Source organism: Episyrphus balteatus, chromosome 3 (genome assembly GCF_945859705.1).
Source record: "Episyrphus balteatus chromosome 3, idEpiBalt1.1, whole genome shotgun sequence".
Taxonomy (NCBI): Eukaryota; Metazoa; Arthropoda; class Insecta; order Diptera; family Syrphidae; genus Episyrphus; species Episyrphus balteatus.
The window spans coordinates 117,674,028-117,700,474 of NC_079136.1; the positions used below are offsets into that span (position 1 = coordinate 117,674,028).

Below are 26,447 nucleotides of genomic sequence, written 5' to 3' on the forward strand. Positions count from 1 at the left end.
TCTTAGAAAAAAAGGGGAGCATATCTCTGAAGTGAATATCCTTAACATCTACAATTCACTTTCATCTTTACACTTGTAATAACCCCCCCCCCCCAGAAGCAAAACAAGCTCATACCATACGCGCAATAAAATAACATAAAGCAGTTAAAAAAAAGAAGAAATTTCAGGGACGGATTTTTTCTATGGAAAAAGTGTGTTTTATAGTCAGGCGCCAAAGTAAAAATAGGGGGCCCCTTTGATATTTTGAGTTAGTTTTATTAGATTTGGAAGAAATAATATTTAAATTTTCAATTTTGAAGTTTTTTTCAACTTATCGAAAGGCCGGTTAGATAGGCCCTTTGGTACACTTACCTTTGGAGACGAAAAATATATAAGAATCCGTTAAGGGTAGAATTTGAAGAAACAGAAAAATGCAAGTATTAGTCATTGAACATTTTGCATACAAAATGTAAGGTGTGCTTTATTGAATACGCTCGTTGAATCTCTCTAAAGTAACCAAATGTTCAAAATTGTAAAAAAAAAAAAATTGGGTTCCGGACAATTTTTTGTTTTGTATAATCGGGTTTTTGAATTGACTCCTTAGCTTAGGTTTCTTTTACTTGCGCAATTTTGACGCCTTAAACTTTCCATGTAATTGTTCATATCGACTCTCGATTTTCCTATCAAAAATTTAAGAATTAACTTAATACGGCCCTGCAAAAGTCCTGCGAACAAGAAAAAGAAAGGACACTATAAGCAATAAAAGGATTTTATTTTTTCCAATTTTGATATCCGTCTGACAAAAATACATAAAATGCGAAGGATAACTTTATCGAACGGAAATAATAAATTTATGATTTTTGCTGCCGCCACGCCAACACTCAAATAGACGAAGACGAACACAAATATGTGTTGTGGTGGCTTTTCTCTTCTTTTCAAGGAAGCCATAATAATCTCCTTTTTTTCTTCCGGTTTTTTCATTTTTTTTTCCTCTTTAAGGAAATTGAAATCTATTTCTGAATGGAAAACTTTCACAACTCCTGCAAGTTAATTTTCAAGCCTTATCCAGCTTTTTGACATTGAGGGTTAATAGAATATTGCGTTATCCAAACAAGTGCGGGTATATTTTTAATCGTATTAGGCGTCTGATGGCTTCCGACAGACAGATACAATCGATCAACTAATACACATCCTTTTTGCCTTCCTATGTACATATATCCTGTCAGATTTCCTAGAAAGGACTATATTATGATATACTATACATATATACACAAAATTGTACCTGTTTGAAAGTTAATAAATTTACTTCTCGTCTACTGGACACTCAATCAAATTATCCGGATGCATAGGCACTTAGAGTGTATCACTCACCGAGCAATATGGCAAAAACCAATTTGAATTTTACACTCATACAACACAGAGCGAGAATGTCCTTTTGAAACATTGCAATTTTGTTGTCCTTGTCATGATAAATTTAACGAACATTTACAATTTTTTTTTTGTTTATTTCATATTCACCTGTAAGTGGAAATGTTTTTAAGGCTTAATATTTTATAAGCTTTTAATCCTGGATTTTTTTTAACATTTTTCATCTGTCTATTTCAATACTTTGCCCTGAAGGCTTAGAATAAAAAAAAAAAATAAAAATTAAATAAAAAATTTACGTTTTAGTTAACACAAAAAAAGGTAGCAAAATAGAATATTAAACGCACGATGAAAATTTAATTTTTCGTGATTTCCATCAGCTTTGATTACTTCACTCACAGGGGGTGTATTTTTTCGACAGAGTTTGAGGGTGTATGTGTGTTTGAAGGGAGAAATATTAAATCGAGAGTGAAAGCGCAATGGCAGTAATGGGACGGATGTAAAAAAGTTTACTCTATACTCTAAATTAAATTTTAATTTAATATTAAACGATGCTCTGTATTGAGTTAAATGTGTGTGCAGCAGCTCTTCATAGATTTATGCCATCACAAGCCAGCCAACTTGAGCTTGGGGAGAATATTTATCTTTGGAGGAAAAATGTGTACTTTTTTTCTGCGATTAACATATTCGTTATAATTAAATGCTATTGGAATAACTTTTTTGCTATTGGAATAACTTTTTTGAAAGATTATTCTGAATTTTTAAAAAGATGGTGATTAAGGAAAACTGATTACTGACCAAATTGGAAGAATCATTTTTTCAGCCTTTTTTTTCATAGAAATTTATTTTTATGGTTGCATTTTTTTGAAAAAAAAAAAAAAAATGACAAAAATCTTGAAATTTGTTTAACATTGAAAAATCGACCACTTAAAAAAAAATAAATATTTCAAAAATTTTTTTTTTGAAATCGGCTGAGTCATTTCTATTTTTCTTATTTTAAAAGTGGGACCATATTTGTCAAAGTACAAGAATTTTTTGACGTGATAACGTCTTATAAATCGATGAACCATGGCAGCACACTCTCGCACTTTCGCAGTGCGGCAAAAAATTAAAATTCAAAATTAAAAATAAACTATTAGAGATACAAAAATCTCCTAAAGCTTATTTGAAAGATAATAATCTAAAGCCTAATCCAAATGAAGGATTTTTAAAAATTCCGTTATTTAATAGGGTAAACAGGGGTAAAACGGAAAGATGAAATTTGGGCTAAAACGCGTGGTCGTAGAGAGTTGATTCTTTTTGTTATATATAGAGGAGATTGATTTAAAGATAACTGCATTTAAGAAAAAATTCTAAAAAATTCTGGAACTCCGCTATAACGTTTTGTTTGAACGTTGATTAGGTGTTATGGGTATGACAAAATGTTGATTATGGGTAGGGGAATTTTTTTTTGACAATTCTAAAGGTGCCAAGTGAAAGATGAAGGAAAAAAAAATTAGGCGTTTCATACGGATTTTTTTCCAACACTCTGCGTTTCGAAATATGAATTTTTTAAAAAATACCTACTTTTTTAGGGGTATTTTTGGGTAGTTTTTGATTATTATCTTTTTTTTGGAGCGTTCAAAAAATCTCAAGTTATATGGAACATGTAGGGCTGATAAATGCGCATACAAGTGCAAAAAATTGGAATCGTTAAAAGAGTTTTGACTGAATACGGAGAAAAATAAGTTTTTAAAAAACAGGTTTTTTGTGCGTTTTTAACCGATTTTCATCGTTTTTTATTTTTACCTTTTTTTCTTTAATAGATAGAGGAATATTATATATGGAGTAATGATAGCCCATGACTACGACTATATGTGTGCGAAATTTCAATCATTTTCGTAAACACAATTTTGAGATAACTGCAAAATAAAATTTTAGAATTCAACAGGTTATAACTTTTAACCAAGAGCAGATAGAAATTTGATTAAACATTTATGAGCGTCCTGATACAATTACCTTTCAATTGGTATATCACACATAACGCTAGACTAACTACAAGCCACACAATGTTAAATCAAGAAACTTGCGAAAAATATCATACCACCAGTGGAGATCTGTTGCGCCATGAACAGCCACCAGTGTGGGAAGTAACGTAATCTCAGTCTGGAAATTCGACATGGTTGACTTTAAAAAATTCTAACTTCTCTTGTAGGCATCTTTGAAATGAGATTGATACGTCATTTGAAAGGTGAAACAATAAGCTTTCACATGGTATAAAATTTTGTATAGTTTGTTAGGGAAAAAATTCATTTAATAGCATGAGAACATAAAAATAAACAAATTCATGACTGCCAAGTTTGAATCGGTATTGGTTTTCGCTTAAGTTCGAGATAGAGAAAGACAAAAATGCGGGTCCACTTTCGCTTTTTCTACTATAGCAATGTTAAATAATATGCCTGTATCAATCGAAAATTAAATAAATCTTAAATAATTTCATTTATTAAGATGAGTTATAGAAAAAAAAAATCAAAATCGGTTTAAAAAAAAAAAACTACATATTTTTGAGAATTTTTTTTTAATATAGGTGGTATGACATTTTGTAGCATTATTATTCATCAATACCCAAAATCAAATTTGAATTTTTCAAAATTTTAGTTTTTATTTATACATACATATATTGAATCTATTTCGTTTAAATTGAACAAGTCGTTTGGGAATGTAAAAATAACAGCTTAATGGCAAAAACATTTAATAAAGATTTTCAAAAAAATTGGTAAATAACAATGTCCGTTATTTTTGGTCCAAAAAAATCAATTCCAAAAAGCCCTCCGAGAGGCACAATTTGCATATACAGTAGGGTGGGTCAAAAAAATCGAAATTTTTGAAGTGAAAACTTCTTTAGTATCGTAGTGATTTGAAACAAGATGAAACGAAAACGCGACACGACTTCAACTTGTTATAACTTTTTTGTTTTAATAGATAGATGAATGAAATTTGTACTGTAGATAGGTAATTAAATAAAAATTAATTCTACAAAATTTCAATTAATTTCATGTTCAAAATTCGGAGATAACGGTAAAAAGATGTTTTTTTTCAACACACGTTATATTTTTTGATCTAGTGCACATACAAATTTGATTTATCTTAAATACGCATGCTGATAACATAACCTTTTATTTGATATATCACACATAACGTTACGTGCTCTACAAGTTACACAATCTTAAATTGAAAAAAAATTTAAAATACCTCAAAACACATGTGGAGATCTGTTGGCGATGCGATGACCAGCTACCAGTGTAGGAAGTACCGTAATCTCAATCTGGAAATTCGACATGGTTGACTTTAAAAAATTCTAACTTTTCTTGTAGACAACTTTGAAATAAGATTTATACATCATTATACAAGTTGAAACAATAAGCTTTCACATGGTATAAAATTTTTTATAGGTTGTCAAACAAAAAAATTCATTTAATAGCATGAGAATATAAAAATAAATGTTTTTTTTTGCTTTATGGATGAAATTTCATCGAGTTTAAAAAATTCTAGCTCTTTTTATTGATGTCTTATAGACTTGATCGATATATATATTTTGAGCTAAGGCAATAAGCTTTCAGATGTTTAAAAATGTATATAGGTTGTCATATAAAAAACATGGATTTGAAGGTGATAGAATAAAAATATTTAGATTTTTTCTATTTTATTTTTTTTTGCAAGAAAAATGATTTTTTAAGGTTTCACTTCTACCACGTGTTAATTGCACACATGATTTTTTTTTTTTGATTTGGTACTCCGAAAAATCGATTGCTAGACCCCTCTAGAATATACACACCAAATATGAGCTCTTTATATTAATGTAGAAGGTCCTCCGCTTTGCAATTTTCGATTTTTACATCAATTTTCTACTAAAAAAATAATAATTTTTTTATTAATTGACTTTTTAGCAAATTTCTTTTCATATTCTTGTAGGAAATTGAACGCTCTACACTTTTTTCGTTTATCTAACTGTTGAATAGATATTTGAGGTCCAAAAATCGAGAAAATCTTTAAAAATTCGTTTTTTGTTTATAATTTTGTAACAAATTGAAAAATTATAACAATCAAACGAGCAAGACATATTCTTGTTGGAAATTGATTGCTCCACAAAAAAGGTCTTGTTAACTTTTTTCATTAATCTAACCATTCTAATAATATTCGAGGTCAAAGTTAAAAAAAATTATAAAAACATTTTATATTTTTAAAAATTCATTATTTTCAATTTAGCTTAAACGTTCTACAAAAAATTCCTTGGCATCAAATTGATTGCTTTAACCGTGAAGGCATGAATACAATGGCGCAAATTTTTAGTCAGAGCTCGTTTAAGCGATAAAGCCAACTCTAGTTAGAGCACCCGTTTACCGTTTAGTTCTAAATTCTCGTCTAACTTTTTCTCATTTTCAAACACTTTAAGCAACTCTTCTAACTAGAGTGAACACGTAACTTAATGTAGAAAGTTCAAGCTTCAAGTGATTTTTATTTATTGTTTTTATCAAGTGAAAAGATACTGAAATAAAATTAAAATTAAAACTTAACTTGTATTCACCAAAATATCCGTGCTTTGAGGTGGCACCCAATAAAAATATAATGCCCAAAATTTTTATATTACTCGTCTACAGGGAAATGAAATGAAAAATTGTCAAACTCCTTCCTAAGCTGTTAAAATTTTGTCTTAAATCATGATTTTTCGAGTTAATTTTTTTCAGAAAGTATGGCGGGAATTTGTACAACTACGAATTTAGAATTTTTTCATCTGTACCCTGGCAAAAATAAAAAAAAAAAAAAAAAACAAATCTTGGAAAAAATCTTACGAAATATTCTTGTTAATTTTTCTTAGAAACATGCATAAATATGTTTTAAAAAATATTTTCCCATCCAATTACCTCTTTCAACCATCTGCTTTTGAAATGCCTTTATTTCATATGAATTATGACCCAAAAACTATATTTATGCAAAAACTCACTCAAATGCATAACAATGCACAACAAATGAAAGCCTTCAAATTCATTTTCACTGTTTTCTTCTGCAAATATTCCACAAATAAATTATGTGCGAAAATATGCATCCAAATCGCATCATCTTCGCACATGTGCCTAAAAAAAAAAAAAAAAAGAAACTTCAACCGCTTCATTGCACATAATCAATATTTTTGCAAAAAAAAAAAATCAAGGATAAATTCTTGATTTTCCTACCAAAACAAGGATTATGGATATAATTTCCATTGCATTGTTCTCGCTCCAACCAAACCAAACAAAAAAGATAAAGAAAAATCCATAACAAGAAAAAAAAATCATTTCATTTCTTTGGCAAAAAAAATTTAAATTTTTCAAGGATTATTACGCTCGAACAATTATTATTTTCGACACAAGAAAAATGAACTAAATACATTAGAAATGATGACGATGATGACGCAAGACAAAATTGGATTTTAATTCTTTCCAAATTTACAAGGACAAAACCGCAGATGTTTCTTATATACTCCAAATAACAACCAAAATACAAAACAAAACAACAAAAAAAAAAGTGTTGTTTCCGTATCCAATTTGAAGTCAGTCAACAGTACACACACCAAAAAAAAAAAAAAAAACATTTGAAGATCAAGACTATTGTCTGCGTATACCGCCATGGAATATGGATTATCCTTACAATATTTTGTAAATTACTTCTTAATAATTATTAATGATTTTTCGCTTCTATTCTGTTTTTGTTGACAACATATTAGAAACCACAGGAAGACATTTGCATAACCTTAGCGAATTTATAAAGAAACTTGTACATAATCATCAATCATTATAACATGCGAAACCATTAAAAGGGATATGTATTCAAGGATCAGTCGCTTTATGATCACAAGGAAGCAAAAATCGTGAATGAAAATTTTGCAACAAAAAAAAAAAAAAGAAGAAGAAATGTCAAGAAAAAACACGTAAAATCAATCAAAATGACATTTCGGGGCGAGAAATACGATCTGCAATGATCAGTCTTGCAAAAAATTGTCTAGAAAAAAAAATATCCTTAAAAAAAAAGGATCAATAGATCAGTCAAATGTCTTTAGAATTCGCAAAAAAAAAATAAAATAAACTATAATAAAACCCCAAGGGGAAGTCTCAAACTATGATGAATATTTACTAATTTATCTACAAGGATTATAGAAAGGACCTTGTGGTATGTTTTTTTTTGTGCTATGCAGTGTAATTTTTTTAAGGATTTAGAAGTATTTTAAAAGCAATTTAAGATAGGCGTTAATGCGCGGTTGTTTTTTTTTTTTGTATTTTTTTAATTTTGAGAAAAAAAAGGATTTCTCATGGTTGTCATTTACTTACACAAATCGGGAACATTAAAAAAGAAGATCGATTCAAAAAGGTAAACATTGGGCGTTGATCTAGAACAAATTATCGGCTTACCTGAAAGGATACAAAAAAAAAAAAATAAGTATCAGTAAAATTATTTTCGAAAAATGATGAGAATTGATTTTAAATGACATTGGCATCTATTCAGAAATACATAGAGAGATGGGGTCCCATAAGGGTGACTAATGACTACTAATCTGTTGATTTTTTTTTGCAATTATGCATAATAATAATTTGAAAGGGTTCGCTTCCAAGGCGTAATCGGTTTATTTTTTTAAGCTTCATTGACACTGACTAATGAGTGGGTATTAATATTGGTAAAATATTTTTACAGTTTTTATGAAAAGAACTCATTATGCAAATACCCATAACATAAACAGAACTTGATGTTTTCAAGATTCTATGGATATTTTTATGGAGATGAGGGGACGTAAATCGCGAAACAAATCGGTTTTTCAAAGATTCATATTTTTTAATAGGTACTAATGTTTTCCATCACAAATTAAAAAAAAAAAATATTTATTGCAAATAAAAATGTTGGCTTGAAAAAAAAGTTATTGCTACTGAAAAATGCATTTGAAATAAAAAAAAAAAAATATTTATTGCAAATGAAAAAAATATTTATTATTTATTTTATAAAAGAATTTGGCATTAAAAAATATGTTATTGCAACAGAATTATATTTGCATTGAAAATAAAATTTTTACTACAAAATAATATGTTTTTTAAAAAATGTAAATGCAAAATTTTCTGAATTGAAAACAAAAAAAAAAAAATAATGCAAAATGTGTACATTAAATATTTTTTTTTTAATATTTGTAGAATTTCTTACAATTTTAAACGAATATTTAATACACACATTTTGCATTGAGTTTTTTTTTTCAACGCAGAAAATTTTGTATTTGCATTAAATTTTTTTTATTTTTTAATGCAAAATATTTTGATTTGCAATAAAAATTTTATTTTCAATGCAAATATTTTTCGGTTGCATTAACATTTTTTTTTTTGATGCAAAATTTTTTTATTTGCAATAAATATTTTTCTTTTTAATGGAAATATTTTTTTTCCGTTCGTATAAAAATTTTTTTTAATGATTTTTTTTTTTTTTGCAATAAATATTTTTTTAAAATTCCAATGCATTTTTTTTTTCAACAATTGTTATTTTTACAATCCTGCTATCAGTTTGAAGTTTAACAAGTTTTTTCAGTATCTTCTATCTATAACGTCAAAACAAAACGGTGCGCTCACATTTTTAGGACAAAAACTTGGAATTTGCAATCAAAGTGAAAATAGGAAATTCAAGATTAACGATTCGATTATACAAAAGGTGCAGAACCTACAACACAACCTTCTGGTACCTCAGCAGAAATATTTCGATTTATTCTAACGCGAAAGATTCTTTGCTCCTGATATTCTCTAAGAATTGTTTAGAGTTTTTCAGCCAGGACTTGTCCTCATTTAAATTTGAAGCCTTCATAGTTAATTTTTGTCCTCTGTCGGAGAATAACGACAGTGATAGCCAAAATAAAAAAAATATGGATTTGAACGATACCAGCTTGTGCTTGTGGGCATACCGATTCCTGATTTCTCGCAACTTTATCAATTTAATCTTGCAACATTTTCTTATTATTTTATTGAATTTATTTTATACTGCAGCTGACTTGACGAAAGCAATCACCTTTCGAATATTTAAATAAAATCTAATAACGCCTTTAATTTAAATATCAAATTATCTTACATATTTTGTACTGTACTTATAGGCTACCACACAAAATAAGCAAAAACCAATCGGTGTACCACAAGATTCCTATCTTAGACCTCTATTATTTCTTTCATTTTCTATTCTTGACGTAAACACCTCAAATCGACCTTTTATTCTTTAAGTATTTCACTACCTAAAATATGCAAAGAATACAAAAATTCAAATATCCTTTTAGTATTCAACATGTCACACAAACCAAACCACATGCAGGTTGTATCAAATCATTCAGTAGTTAAATGATATGTATATCCTCTTCCTTCTGGTTGCTGGGTTTTCAAAGATGAAGAAGCAAATCAAATGGAGAAAGATTTCCTTTGGCACACTGCCGAAAGGTACATTTTTTTTGTAGGTGTAGTCTCACCTGCGCGTTGACACACACTTCTTAGCGATGGAAAGAAGGATAAAAGTAGTTTAAAGATGGGTGTGTTTGTTCTGGCAGAAATAAGATCTGATTAGATGAATCACATTCTCTTTTGCCAAGCGCAACAAATAATGTCGGTAATGTGAAATTGAAGTTTTTGAAAAAATAAAAAAAAATCTGTCGTCACACTGAGGTCTATGACTTTAAGTAATGTCCAGACATTTTTCATCATCATCGTACAACTTTTGCAAATCAGAACGAATAAAGTTTTTGTGAGAAAAAATAGGGACAAACAACACAAAAAATACTCCTAAATACACAAAACGACGTGGATAGATTATGTTTTTTTTTTTTTTGTATATTTTTGCATTCGTTTCTGTGCCAATATTTAAAGTTCGCACAATACTCTCATTCCGATTACTCTACAATCGGGGCATTAATCAATACCAACCTCTTTGACCGTATTTTTTTTTTTGTGTGTATTGTCCATGATATCCTTGTCCCAGGAGTTGTTTGTAGGGCAGACATGTTTTTGTATTGCTGGACATTGGGAATACCTCTCGATAGTGGCAATTGTGAACCAGAATAAATGATAGATAAACATGTAGTCCAGCCTCATTGTAATGGACCATATCCTTCTTCGATATGAACAAGGAACAAAAAGTATAGAAAAATGAAGGAAGGAAAAAAACAACATTGATTGCAATTAATCAGGAAGTTTTTCGGTTTGGTATTGAATTTCAGGGGAAAAGAAAATTGTAGCAAAGTGATATTCTAAATTTTGATGTGATGACTGCCATTTTTTTTGTCGAAGAGAGAGAATAAAAGAAATCTTATGAGATGTCAGTTAAAATAAACTCGAATTAATTAAAGAACAAAAAATGCGGAAGGATCTGTTTTTAGAAGATGAAGAATAAAAGAGGTCCTCCTCCCTAAGCATTTGCATTTTTAATAAGAATTTTTCAAAGCGTTTTTGTTTTTGTTGTTGTTTTTGTTGGTCCTCTTGCAGCAGGATGCTGTTTAATTTTTTTTTCTTGTTTGGTGTTTGTCACACCAATGTCATGTTGTCAGTCATGGTTGGGTGAAGAATACAAAATAAGGAAGATATCCTTCTTCCACTTGTGAGAGAGTAAGAAGACATTTTTTTGTTGTTTTTTTTTTTTTTTGCTGCTGCTGTTTCTTTAAGAAGGATATTTTCTGGGTGAACCACAGAGAGGGTTTGTGATCTCATTTTCGTTTTTTCTTTTTTTTTTTTGTCTCCGAGATCATATCCTTGCTGTAGGATAACAGTCATCCGTCATGTTTTTACTGTTTTTGATGAATAAACACCACCTGCAATGTTTTTTGTGTATTATTTTTTTGTTTGTATTGTTCTTTGATGGCGACACAATCACATAAAGATTATTGTGAGAATTTGTTGCATGTCGTTCGTGGCATGTTGCTTAACATAGAAATCTTTGATCCTTGATGAAAAAAATGAAGAAGAAGAAAAACTAAAACCAGATTTAAGTTCACAGAACCCCGAGGCGTATGTCATTTTGATTAAATTTGCAAAAAAAAAAACATATTCAATTTTTTTTTCTCTCTCTTTTTTGTTATCTATTTTATCTGAAATTTTAAGTGAAGATCTTTTTTGCACAGACAAAAATTTTGTCGTTTCATTGTTGCCAATTTAATTTTTTGAATGAGTTTTTTTTTTTTTTTTCTTTTTTGTGTAATTTGTATTTTGTTGTTAAGGGTACTCGTCTCAATTACAGATTTTTGATTAAAAGTAAACACTTGACAAGCTCTTGAGGATATGAAGATCGTATTGTTTGCAAGTTTTTGTCATAAATGTTCTTGAGGTGGTTTACAATTTTGTTGTTGTTGGTTTTATGGTTGTTTAATCGGCAGTTCTCAGAACAGAGTTTTGGTTAAGGGCTTTGAAAGACAACTTTTGAATGAGTTCATAAAATTGATTGCAAAAAAATAAATAAATAAAAAAAAAAATTAAGCGATTTTACTTAAATTTTGGAACTTAAACTAGGGCGCAAAATGTAACGGAAAAACATTTTCCATTTGTTGTAGTGCTCCAATATTCTTATTTTCATACACTTCATTAAAAAATATTTAACAACGTTATCACGTAGTAGAAACAGGCCCCAACCAAAAATATAAAAATATTTAATTTTTTGTTCTTTGACAATAACAAATACAAATACGTTTGCATCATCACAAAAATTGCGTTTTCTTCGCAAAAGCTACTTCGCAAGTTGTTTTACATTCTTCAAAACTACTTCGCAAGTTCTTTTATATGTTGGATATAAGGTGAAACCCTTACTCGTTTTAACATCAACATCAAAATTGCGCTTTTGCAGAAGTTTGCTGCGCAAGTTATTTTAGCAACAATGCAAATTCTTCTATAATTTGGGTATAAGGAAAAATCGATATTTTTTGTATAAATTCGTTTTGCAACATAACCAAAATTAGGTACAAGCTATTTTAAATTTTTGGCATCTTAATATGTATATTGTTATACTGCTCTTTTCCTAGTTGTATTGTAATATTTAATTTTTTTTTTTTTTTTAAATTGATAAATAGTCAAATTCGCAAATTTTAGTTTCGCATTATGTTATTGCAGTTCGCAAGATGTTTGTTTTGCAAATTTTGGCTTTGCATTATTTTGAATAACCTTTTTTTTGTCGTTTTCTCGACGAAATTAAATGAAGAATTGAATGCCCTTAGGTAAAATGCAAATTTTAACCGCATTTGCCTCCGAATTCGACACCCATCATGCCATACGTTGATACTTGAGTTCAGCAAAAATCTAAATTCATAAATTAACAATTCTCATTGACAATCTTTGAATACCTACGACAAAAAAAAAGGAAAGTCCCACCAACTTTATATATATTTTTGTTTGTATTGACCCCCTGTTGTTTACATCCTTGCAAACATCCCATAATTTAAACATTCTGTTGGCAAAACTCTTCCACATAACTCTTCTTTTTGCATTACATTTAAATGCAAATTTTTGTAAACAACAATAAAAGGAAAAATTAATAATTGTCACACACACAGATAACAATTGATGCCAAAACCTTTAAACATTCTGACAAAATAGGTAAACTCCCTCTTATTTTCCTATGAGCCAAAGGCTTAACATGCCTCAATTTGTATTATTAGCTCTTATCCTTTTCTCCCTTTTAAGACGGAAGTTTAACTCTTCCCTCACTCAAAATTACACATGCAGAAAAAAAAAAAATATCCTTGCACAAAAAAATTTTAAATCGATTGCAAAACATTTGACAAAATGCAATACAAAATGTGCACTCACTATAACCGTGTGTGTGTAGGTCCTTTGAGTAAAGGATTTTCCGCCCCATTGCGAAGGACTTGTGTTTTGATTGAAATTCAATTTTGTGCGAAAATATATCCTCACAAGAAAAAAAAAAATGTCTCATCTTCCAATGCAACCCAAAAATATAGGAAGAAAAAGGATTAAAATGCATTTCACAAAAAATATAGAGGACTTATAAGGACATATACAATAAAAATACTCTACTAAAAGGAAAAACCCTTCATCTACCTGATAGACGCAGGATCTTCTTTCAATTTTTCCAAAAAAAAAAAAAAAAATAAAAACCGATTAACAGTTTTGTTGTGGACAAGGAGTTATGTTTTTCTTATTTGCAAAAACTGATTACTTGCCAAAAGGATCAGAGGTTTAAGCAATTTAAAATAATTTTCACAAACAATATCCTTCAGGAAGGAAGTTTATACATATAAGGCAACTTAAAGGATTATATAATTTTTATAAACAAAAAATTTTACCGGTGTTGTGGATGTACATATACCAACATACACTTCCTGTATGAGGATATTTTTTTGTTTCGTTTAATCCTGATGCATTTTGAAAGTCCCTTTTGCATGACACGACACACACATCATCGACTAAACTGTCAACTTGACTGTCATTAAATGTAGAATTTATTTGACAGTTATTGCCGAGCCTAGTTTGAGCGTTATATATATTTTAACTGATTTTTGTTTCGTTTGGGAGGGAAAGTGGATGGAAATTTTATGATCGCCTGGAACGAGTTTAAGGATATTCGACATAATATTATTGCTGGTGTTTACTTAATTTTATTCGTTTTGGTTTTTGTTGGGGCAGTTTTTGTTATCTTTAAATGCGATTGTTATGGCACGTACATTTGAACAATATTTGTGCAGTGTTCGTCAATATGGATATAGGTATGTGTATCATTTACATGCGTTTTGTCATCGTGTCGTAGTCAAAAGGAGTGGTGGACAGGACATCGCACGTGTTAGCTATGGGTTGGTGGTTTTATATGGGTTAGATCATTTTTATGAAGGATATGGTGCATTAAATTAGACTTTTTGAATTGATGCGGAAGTGATTTTATTAGCGACTTTCACTGTCGAAGAGGATTTGATGGACTTATGGAGATTCAGCTGCTATTTATCTATCATTGAAAACTCAGGAAATATGATAGACTAACGGGAGAGGGATAGTTCGGAATTTAAAAAAAAATAATGACAAATAACTTGAATTGATGCTAAGTACGAATAAAACGAGTTAAATGTACGAAAAACTTTTCATAAATACATAGATGTCTTGTCAAGACATCCCAAAGCTCTTTTTAAAGATGGTAGAGGATTTTAGGACGTTTTTAACTTATATCTAACAATGTTGTAAATTAAGTTGTAGCTACTAATTTGCGTTTTAAATAAATAAAATATATTTGTGATACGACCCCATGAAGGACAATTCTTGAGTGCGTGTAATTCATTTGCAAGAATGGAAAGGACCTACAAATTACCGCTGCCGAGTCCTCACGGCTAGGCAGGGATGCTCTTTTTCATAACAGTGATACTCTTTGAGACTTTTATTGCGCAAAAGGCAGTAGCCTCGAGGCTGGGATTCGAACCCAGACACCTGGTATAATATTACAAAAAATAACAAATAACTATGCGGTAGCAGAAGAATTCTGTTATCGAACCACTACAAGTTTCCAGAAAACAATTTTATACACCAAAAATAAAAAATTTTATATTAACAGCTATCAAATTAACATTTTTGAGTGACAAAAGTCGCCCAACAATTAAAATATCAATTTCGATATTATTACCATATCATTTTGACATTTTTTAATTTTAGGTGGATAGTGAAAATTTCACTTTGACAGTTAAAATATCAATGTTGACTAGATTTTTTCAAAACATTACTGAAAGTGAATATTCTTTATAAAATAGTGGTGATATTATTTTTTCTATTAGGTATAGGTGATATAATTGTTTTGTTATTTTCTCCCAAACTATGTGAAGTAAAATCTTATTGCCTATCCAATTTTCTCAGTACCTAAATCATACATTTTACTTTGAAAAAAACACAAAGCGCCTTTAAATTAGTACACATTTAGAGTTTTTTATTTAATATTTTTCAATAATTTGGAATGAGAAATTGATAGTATGAAAAATTGATAATAAAGTATCAAAAAAAATTTCAAAAATGTGATATTTAAATATCATCCTGATAATAAAAATATTATTTTAACCAATATCAATTTAACATTTTTTAATTGTCATAAAACAAATTTTATAGAGTATTTTTTGCTTATATTTAAAAAATGTGAAATTGATATTGGTTTTTTTTTTCTGTGTAGATATGATATCCTGGAAACTCTTTAAGGAATAAAACATTTCGTGCGGCTGAAATATATGTGTCCAGTCTAAAATGAGTTCATAAGAAAAGCTTTTGCAGCTTCATTTGCAGGCGGCCTTAGTAGAAGTCAAATAGAAAAATCAATTATATGATACTTTTTCTCAGATCTCAAAAATGACAGTTCTTCAGTACTCAGCACCGGTACTTGAAAAAAACCCAAATTTAGTACTTTTAAACTATCACATAAGGCTTGGAGTCGATGAAAAGATGCCACCTCACGACATGAAAATCATTTGTGGACCATTGGAGACGGTGAACAGAACAATAATATCAAATAATATAAGAAAGTTTCCAAAATATTTAGTTTGAAAAAGTTGTCTTTCGACCCGTAGAAATTAGCTTCGAAAAGAACTTTTATAAGTTTTGTTTTCGTTTAACCTCATGCTTTATCCCCATGAATCCAAAGGCTTTACTACACACTGCCTGCCTAAATATTAGTAAACAGTGCATTTATGATGTTCATGACTCAGCAGTTTGTATCACCCTCAAATTTTTTTTCTAATTCGATAGAGATTGGGCTGAGTATTTCGCACTAGTGAAATTCACCTTTTGGTCACCATCTTGGATTTTCATTAAATATTTCGACTTCTATTCATCCCACGTAAATGTTTTTTATACCTTAACATAGACAATTAATTTTCGCGTATATTTTGTTAAGGACACTTTTTCGATATTCTGAATAATAAAAAAAGTACCAAATTTTGTTTTATATTTTTGATCTATAACTGTTTAATATTTAGGATATCGAAAAAGTGTCCTCAACATAAAAGATGGAAAATTAGATATTCTACGTTTATTGTTTATTCAACTTCAACGTAGAATGAATAGAATGTCTAGATATTTAAAATCAAGATGGCGACCAAAAGGTGAATTTCACAAATGCAAAAAAATCAGGGTTATGATAGCCAGCAAATTCTCTATCGACTGAAATAGTAAGTATTAGTTTGATGAGTTTTACGTAATTTCTTAGATCTGATTTTTGAAGTGAAAACTTCTTTAGTATCGTAGTGATTTGAAACAAGATGAAACGAAAAAACGACACGAAAAATCAATTGATCATAACTTTTTTGTTTTAATAGATAGATGAATGAAATTTATACAGTAGATAGGTAATTAAATTATGATTGTGCAAAATATTTCAATTAATTTCATATTCAAAATTCTGAGATAACGGTGAAAAGATGTTTTATTTTCTAAACACGTTATATCTTTTGATCTAGAGCACATAACAAATTTATTTAACTTTAATACGCATGCTGATAATATTACCTTTCATTTAATGTATCACACATAACGGTACGTGCTCTACAAGTTATATAATCTTTAATTGAAAAACTTGAAAAATACAAAAACACCTGTCAAGATTTGTTGCCGATGACCAGCCAGCAGTAGAGGGAGTACCGTAATCTCAGTTTGAAATTTCGACATGGTTGGCTTTAAAAAATGCTTACTTTTTTTGTAGGCATGGTAGAAATATGATTGATGCGTAATATGAAAGGTAAAATAATAATGATATAAAATTTATTATAGGTTGTCTTTTAAAAAATGGATTCAATGGCTTTAGAAGTGAAAAGAGATTGATTGTTTTGCTTTTTTTTATGAAAACTAATTGGGTTAAAAAAATTCTAGCTCTTTTTGTAGATGTTGTATAGCCATGGTCGATATAAATATTTTGAGCTGAAACAATAAGCTTTCAGATGGTATAAAATTTATGTAGTTGTTGTTGTCATAGAAAAAAAGTGATGGGATAAAAAAAAATTTTTAAATGATTTTTAAGGTTTTTCTTCAACCACGTGTGAATTGCACACTGATTTTTTTTATTTTATTTAATATCTCCTTTTTAACGCATATCTCCCATATACAATCTTCGAGGTATTGCAATTTTCTCGAATAAGGCTCTTATGGTTTCAAATGAATTTGATGGACGTGATAGTCTCAGTGATTCTAAAAAAAACTGCGTTTTCAGTTTTTTTTCAAAAAATTCGGACAGCTAAAATATGGCGTTGCCTATTTTTTTTTTGTTGCAAAAATTGACATATTTAATTTAATATTATATGCATATATTTTTTTTTTTTAAATAGGTCAACCTTATTCAAATTTTACAGAAAGTAAAAGTAAGAGTAAGTTAAAAATTAAAAAAAAAAAAAACTTAAAAAAGTTTTTGAAAAAAAAATTAAAAACATTTTTTTTTTTTACCTTCGGTTTCTTTTTATTTTTTCCCAAAATTTAACCAAAATCTTTAATATTTCCAATAGTTATTTAAGATAAAGTAGATAAAGAGCAATTGTGCATTTTATTGCGTATATCATTTAGGCATTGATCCAGAAAGCTGTTATTACTGTCATTTTCCATTCACGCAATGCTTCGAAAAACATTTAAAATTTAAATTTCAAGATAAAACTTAATTACTAGATAAGAAGATTAAGAGTCCATAAATTCCTTTAATACAGACTTAAGTGTGCACTATTAAATAAAAGGACTTCAGTTTAATATAATTATAGGTACTTAAAAAACACAAAACCTGCAATTATTTCACTTAATTCTACAACAGGATCCAAAATTTAATAAGAAGTCTATACCCACAAGAAACAAAAGAATTAAATAAAAACAAACATTTTAAGACAGACACGTGCCACAAACGGTTATGGTCATGATTCAAATAATCGTTGTGATTCCAATCAATCCTAAGTAGTACCCAGTAGTTAAGCAATTTGTTCTAAATATGAAAGAAAAAAAAGAAAAAGGTCAGACAAAATGGGGGGAAGTTTAACAAAATTACAGGTCGGCTAAAATAATGGATATTAAGAATTCACCCCCGATATAAAAGATATGTTTCATCTCAAGATTTATAGATAAGTGAAGGTAAAAGAATGATAAATGTACCTGTCAGTTGAACGACCGAAGGATGAAAAAAAAGTGTGCCAGGATATTTTTTGTTTTGTTTTTATTTTTGGCATTTATGTTCTCTCTCTTTCTCAAAGCTACTTAAATAATAAATCGCATAGGTATCTATTTCATCCACGACTTCTTGGTTCTTGGTAGACAAAGTTCAAAGAACCCATCATAAGAAAATGAAGACAAATTGTCTGCAAGTTGATTTTTGGTATTTCTATCAACTGATTCTATTCTACTAGAGAAATCAAGACACAATGAAAAAAAAAAAACAAAAATTAAAACATGACAGATGAAGCAAGTATATCATTAAATCAAACACACATAAGTGAAGTACCGCACTTAACCACATTCAGACCGCAGCTCTTTTATATAAAATGTCAAATTAATCATTTTCCACTATGTTGAATGCATTTTGTTAGACTTTCTCTTTTATTTGATCAATCTTCATGAATGTCATCTTAAAGATTAAGAATTTATTTTGTTCAAATAGAAAAGTATCTACATAAGTAGATATCTTTTTATCTTTGTATTTATATCTATCGGTTATTTTTCTCTTTAAGAATGATGAGAGAAATGTAATCGATCTTTAATATTATTCTTACAGACAATTGATGCAATCCGATTGACAAGATCAAGGGTATTTATCTTTTTTTTTGTCATTCTTTCTGAAAGATAAGAATCATTTTTGGTAGCAAGATGCAAGTCTTCTCAATTTCGCCGAAACCAGTTAATTGAAAGATGACACTTGAGATTAGCAAGAGTTAAGCATCTACTCGTAGCTGTGATAAGTAAATCAATGCAAAATTTAGAGTCGAGTAAATGTAGTATTCGAAGTAAAATTGGAAGTAGATTTTCTGAATCAATATCAGTTATTCGTTATAGGTTTTCAAAAGTTTACCTCATTGTTTTTTGTGGGTCACCTAGAGAGACATATCACATCATTGGCCTTACTTTTAACGGCATATTGGTTGGTATTGCAAGGGTTTGTGAAGTGATCAATTTGGTTGATTTAGTATTGCAAAGTGTATACAAAACTAATTTCTTATTAAACTTTAAATATTTCTGAAAAAATTGGCGGAGAAATAAATATTTATTTAAAATAAAAACGAAATTGAATATTGCAAAAAAAAAATGTGTAAAAGTCTGCAAAACCAAAAGAACTTGCTTCGAGATTCGGAGGAAACAATTTTATGTTCATAAGTGCGAAGATTATTGCAATACAAACTTTACAAGTTATTAAACAATTTTTTAATGATTTTTTTTTGCTATAAAGTGTTTAGGCAACATAATGCGAAACCTTTTTCATAGTAAATGAAAATTAACAAAAACTGATCTGCGTCTTCGCAAATATTGCAAACTTCAATCTTGCGATATTTGCAAAACAATGTAATTTTTAATGTACATAGGTACCTAAATAAAAATGCACACAAAGGTTTGCGAAGTGTTGCTTTAAGTAGAATAAATCTTGCGAAATGCATAGAAATGTATGCAAATTTGAGTTAAATCATTTATTAGTTTTGCGAACAGGTGGAATTCAAGTCTAAGGTTTTCTGGGCTCGTTTTGGTATGAAACCGTTTCTAAATTCTAATACAAAGATTTCTCTTTCTGTCTGCGTATTAATTATTTCATCTAATATTTGCTCCTTTAATTTTACAGACCCAGCAAATAAAAATTTGTCAAAAATAAAATGAGCGTTACACAAAAAACAACACCTCAAATAATTCTAAAAGGGTTGCTTTGTTCATTCTGTTAACTCAATTAAAATAATCCATTTGTTTTGTTTTGTTTAGTTTTTTTTTTGTTCATTTCAAACCTGTCTAAATGCAACTAATGTGACATCATTGTGCTTGGACATGCATCCTGTTAAATTTACCAAAAAAAGAGAATAATGAATGGCTGCTCATTAGAACCCAATTTGTAGTAGGTACATGAACGTTGTTGGATGAATGAAATACAAAATCACCCCCTACAAAGAAATTATGACTTTAACTATTGTCCCTTACGTTAAATGTCCACTGTGTACTGTCGTTTTTTCCTTAAACAACAATCACTCTCTTCCATTCAACCCTTTTATTTCAATTATTCAATTAATTTAATTTTATTTGTGCATTTGCCACACACCACCACCCTTCCTTTTGTGCATCTCTTCCGCTCATCGTTTCGTCCGCTTGTACTAAATTTTATCCTGATCCTGACGCGCATCCGCATGCTTCACTGCGATGGTATATAGCTGTTCGTGTTGACACCCTTTTTTTTTTTTTTGGTTGCTTAAAACACCATAACCCTGACCATGTCCTTCGTCCTTTATGATGATGGTGTGTGCGGTTTGTTTGTGAAAAATTACCAATTCATATCGCGTATCCTTTATACTTTTTTTTTGTTCTACGGAATTTTTGCAGAACTACTGAATTACCGTAAACAGGACGAAGTTGGTTGTTTCAAGAACATCTGTCCATATGCGATGAAACAAACAAAAACTTACCGTTCTGACCGCGAAAACAAAAGCAATTATTAATTAATTTAATAAATAAATGCGAGAAAAAAGGACCTTCATGAAGTCTCTGCAAGCTAATATTTTTAGATTTTACTTTGTCAATGTGCGAATTATTTTTGCAAAAATTGTTTGCTTAACAATGAAGTTGACCACGGCACAGGACGATGAATTTGAATTTGCCATTAAAATAGGAAGAAACGAATACACCAAGGGAAAGTGCTAGGACCTACACTTTTTTTTAATAATACTTGGATATCGTCCTGTTTCTGCTTGAACCTCGTAAGTACATTTTTTTAAAAGATTTAATTTTCTGTTCTGTTTCAGTTTTTAGAGAATATGGAACATATTTTTGAAAAAAAAAGAAAACCTTTCGATTTTTCTCGCGGTGCTCCAAAAGAAACGCTAAAATTTTTTTGGAGCAAGCCAAGAATTAATGGAGAAATTCATGGGTTCTACATTCTACAAAAGTACCTAACCGTTGGTTGTTTAACCGTGAAATCCCGTCGATACTAATACTAATACTTATATTGAATACCTACTACATACTAAATACTGCTAGGTACTGCTACTGCTACTGCTACTGCTACTGCTACTGCTACTGCTACTGCTACTGCTACTGCTACTGCTACTGCTACTGCTACTGCTACTGCTACTGCTACTGCTACTGCTACTGCTACTGCTACTGCTACTGCTACTGCTACTGCTACTGCTACTGCTACTGCTACTGCTACTGCTACTGCTACTGCTACTGCTACTGCTACTGCTACTGCTACTGCTACTGCTACTGCTACTGCTACTGCTACTGCTACTGCTACTGCTACTGCTACTGCTACTGCTACTGCTACTGCTACTGCTACTGCTACTGCTACTGCTACTGCTACTGCTACTGCTACTGCTACTGCTACTGCTACTGCTACTGCTACTGCTACTGCTACTGCTACTGCTACTGCTACTGCTACTGCTACTGCTACTGCTACTGCTACTGCTACTGCTACTGCTACTGCTACTGCTACTGCTACTGCTACTGCTACTGCTACTGCTACTGCTACTGCTACTGCTACTGCTACTGCTACTGCTACTGCTACTGCTACTGCTACTGCTACTGCTACTGCTACTGCTACTGCTACTGCTACTTCTACTGCTACTGCTACTAATACTAATACTAATACTTATATTGAATACCTACTACATACTAAATACTGCTAGGTACTGCTACTGCTACTGCTACTGCTACTGCTACTGCTACTGCTACTGCTACTGCTACTGCTACTGCTACTGCTACTGCTACTGCTACTGCTACTGCTACTGCTACTGCTACTGCTACTGCTACTGCTACTGCTACTGCTACTGCTACTGCTACTGCTACTGCTACTGCTACTGCTACTGCTACTGCTACTGCTACTGCTACTGCTGCTGCTACTGCTGCTGCTACTGCTACTGCTACTGCTACTGCTACTGCTACTGCTACTGCTACTGCTACTGCTACTGCTACTGCTACTGCTACTGCTACTGCTACTGCTACTGCTACTGCTACTGCTACTGCTACTGCTACTGCTACTGCTACTGCTACTGCTACTGCTACTGCTACTGCTACTGCTACTGCTACTGCTACTGCTACTGCTACTGCTACTGCTACTGCTACTGCTACTGCTACTGCTACTGCTACTGCTACTGCTACTGCTACTGCTACTGCTACTGCTACTGCTACTGCTACTGCTACTGCTACTGCTACTGCTACTGCTACTGCTACTGCTACTGCTACTGCTACTGCTACTGCTACTGCTACTGCTACTGCTACTGCTACTGCTACTGCTACTGCTACTGCTACTGCTACTGCTACTGCTACTGCTACTGCTACTGCTACTGCTACTGCTACTGCTACTGCTACTGCTACTGCTACTGCTACTGCTACTGCTACTGCTACTGCTACTGCTACTGCTACTGCTACTGCTACTGCTACTGCTACTGCTACTGCTACTGCTACTGCTACTGCTACTGCTACTGCTACTGCTACTGCTACTGCTACTGCTACTGCTACTGCTACAAGCTTCAATAAAACGGCTGCAAAACTAAGCTAATTAACTAGAACATTAATAAATTTCTTCTTGATACAGTTCGTGGAAGCAGTGCTGAATTCCCCATAAAGTTTGATAGTAGAAAAGGAATTCTTGTGCATTAACGGATTTCTTATAAATGCAAGGTTTCCAATTTAGACCCCCCTAGTATTCTGTTGATTATTTTCATCATAATTTTTAATTTTTATAAGTCTCAAGGTCAACTAGATAACCAGAATTTATCGTGTTAAAAGTTTCCTCTTCACTGATCTTCAAGAGCAAAAACGAAGAAACACACTTTTGATGTAAATTACCTGAAGATCGCGTGCTATTTGTTAATTGTTTTTAAGATTACGAAGACTTACTAACAAGACTTGAAGTCTATCGCATGTCTCCCCAAGAAAAATATAATAAAAAGGTGTTCAATGCTCATAGTGCAAACGGCACGTGCGTAATTTCAACAAAAAAAACTATTTGATGCACATATAAAAACAAGACACACATGTGTAACCACTTAGCATTCAAATTGAAAAAAAAACTCTCATTGCATGTCCTTCATATTATTATGCAGCAGGATCTAAAATGTTATACATTTTTGCAGATATGAAAGATTACATGATGGCCAAGCGTTCTGGTTCTCGCTATGGTTCCAGCTGCTGTTTTTCTTTTTTCTGAAAAGCATAATTCCGAGTGTCCACTTTGACGAAAATGCCCAATGGCTAGTTATGAAAGTAAAAGGGGTTGCATTGTAGAAAAATAACGACGGACAACAACACTGCAGGAGTCAAAAGTCACTCGTCATATCGATGTAATCAGCGATTTTTTTTTTGTTTCTTTATCGTCATTTTCAGTGCTGCTGTGCTTTTAAGAGATAATTAAAAACGGAGTGTGTCGGACCCTTGCAGTTTTTTTTTTTGGAATTTTTATTAATTGTTTTCCCTGAAGGTATGGAAATAGTCCGTCGGTTAGGTTTTACTCGAAAGCATGTTTTGGTATTTTAATTTTTTTTTGTGGAAAATCTTAAAATCTTTTTAGTCTTGGTGATATAAGGATTTAATTTTTGTGGGTTTTTTTTTATGAATTTTTCAAAGTGACAACTCTCGCAGAACCAAAATCCATCTGTGAAAATTGGTTTTCTAATTTGCAACCCTACCTTTTCAACTATTACCGTGATCAGAACATTGCAAATGTGACATGTGTTTTGTCAGAAATATGATTTTTATGGGTTTCACAGATTGTGTACAGCAAAAAAAAAAAGGGTGAAATTTACTTTCGTCATCATTATTGGCACACTGGAGGTTTTTACAGATTTGTATCAAAATTGGGCAATTGACTTGCTTTGTCGGTGTATTTTGAAAAAAATTGCATGAATCAGGTATTTTATTGCAGCTGTCATATACAAAAAAATAAAATGTGCAATAAGATATGAAATTTATGTAACAACTTTTTTTTATAAAGCCTTTTAGAAAAAGGAATGAAAAGATAATTTGAGAAGAAATACTTCTTGAACGATTTCTAATTTTTAAGATTTAATTTACTGGCCATATCGAAAGACAGTTTTATTTTTTTGGATGAGAAAAAAGGAGTTAGAAGATGTGCCGAAGTTCAAAGTGGTGTCAGACAGGGCTGCATACTGTCACCAAGTTTCTTTATATTTCTTTATTCTTTGAAAATGAAGAATTGGATTTGCAAAAAGGTAAATTTGCAATTTGTCAGCAATATGGTGAATTCTATTTCCAAAGGAATTAAATTTACTGAAAAAATCTTTAAACTCGACGAAAAGAACAAAGCCTTCAGAAACTCTGATTGAGAAAAGTAGATAGAATCAACGTTATCATTTAGAAAGCTCTTGAAGAAAAGAAAATATATTCGGCGATTTTTTGGATTTGTCTCAATTTGTTGACAAAGTAACGCACGCAAGGCTTAATGTTTTTTCATTTGTTACAGGCCATATTTTCTAGTTCCACCAATAAACAGTTGATAACGCTCGTCACTAAATAAAGCGCGTAACTTTCGAAAAATGATGCACATCACTTTTGAAAAATGACAAGCGTTACAATAACGAAAAAAAAAAATAACAAAAATAATACAAAATTATTAAAATTGACAAGCGTTACTTTAAAAAAAAATGGCAAGCGACAGTTTTGAAAAGTGACGCGCTCACTTTAAAAAAATTACGTCTTTTGCTAATTACGCACTCTATTTTTGAAAAATTACGCACGTTACTTTAAAAAAAATGACACACTTTTAAAAATTACGTGCATCACTTTGAAAAATTACGAACGTTAAATTTGGAAAAATTACATGCGTTAATATTGAAAAATAACGCGCGTCACTTTTGAAAATGAGAAGCGTCACTTATGAAAAATGACGATAGCTAATTTCCGGTTTTTATCTTTGAAATATTGACCCTAAGCCACTTAAGTGTTTTTGAAGCATTTTTTTTTTTTTTGGTGAAGCAGAGTTCTACTGGAAGATTGGTCTTTCAGATAGATTCTAACATCAGTGTTAGAAGGCAGATTTCTCTTTGTATACCACTAACAATTTATCAACCATCTTGATTCAAAATGATTTCATGAGAAATTTTCACTTTATATGCAATCAAGATTTTTTTTCCTATAACAGGCTTGTGCCTAAAGGTCATACTTAAATAATTTTGATTTACCTTTTCCGGTTTCAATTTTTCTCTTGTTTTAAATGTTAAACAACAAATGTCACTCAATCTATCAGAACTATCATCACACCAATCCTTCAATTGTTTTGTAAAATGTTTTTGTCTGTCACTTATCTTTGGTAAACTGTCGTTTATCTTAAAAAAAAAAAAAAAAAATTCAAAAACACAAAAAAAAGTTGTTACAACTTTCTTTCAAAATAATTTATTCACCACGCAATATTTACATACAACCCAATGGCAACAATTGTATCTTCCCATCGATTGTCCCGAGTCCTTAAAATAAATGTATAAAAGAAACAAATAGAAAAAAAAAAACGAATCCTCTTTTAAATAAAACTAAAAACAAACACCAGCTAATTGGCGTCCCTTGTGGTATTCCACCGAAATCACCTTAGAAATGACTTTTAATGTTCATTTACATGAAAAAAAAAAAATAAGGAAGGGTTGAAGGTAACTGATGCATTTTCTAAAAAAAAATTGTTTTTATTTCCCAACAATAATCTGATTAAATCATATCTTACCCACCACTGACTGGGTTGATGCATTTATTTTGCCCTAAGGAAATGCATTCCGCGGATTTTATGTGTAAAACCGCGAAAGGTCTTAAGATTTGTCGTCTTTCCTTCACCATTTCCATCAGAAAGGACCCTTCACCTGGTCCCTGAAAAATGTATATATGTTTTGATTATGTTGCATATTTATGATCCGATTTTGAACAACAATATAATGATGATGTAGTCGAAATCATTGAGGAACTATAAAAAAAAGG

At 30.8% G+C, this 26,447-nt stretch overlaps 1 protein-coding gene and 1 long non-coding RNA gene across 5 annotated transcripts in view; both read right to left on the minus strand.

Moving 5' to 3' along the window:
- LOC129913609 (centaurin-gamma-1A) overlaps positions 1 to 26,447 on the minus strand; it is a 338,022-nt gene that overhangs the window by 88,541 nt on the left and 223,034 nt on the right. The window lies entirely within an intron of this gene.
- On the minus strand, positions 731 to 14,399 carry LOC129913626 (uncharacterized). Of its 3 annotated transcripts, XR_008772076.1 has the most exons (4): positions 13,649 to 14,399; positions 7,686 to 7,766; positions 1,262 to 1,497; positions 731 to 1,210 (listed from the first exon to the last, which is right to left on the minus strand). It is a non-coding gene; the product is annotated as an uncharacterized LOC129913626 (long non-coding RNA). The 3 variants fall into 3 exon arrangements; XR_008772077.1 differs by lacking the exons at positions 7,686 to 7,766; positions 13,649 to 14,399 and adding an exon at positions 1,644 to 2,039; XR_008772075.1 differs by lacking the exons at positions 7,686 to 7,766; positions 13,649 to 14,399 and adding an exon at positions 1,498 to 2,035 and having other exon boundaries at positions 1,262 to 1,438.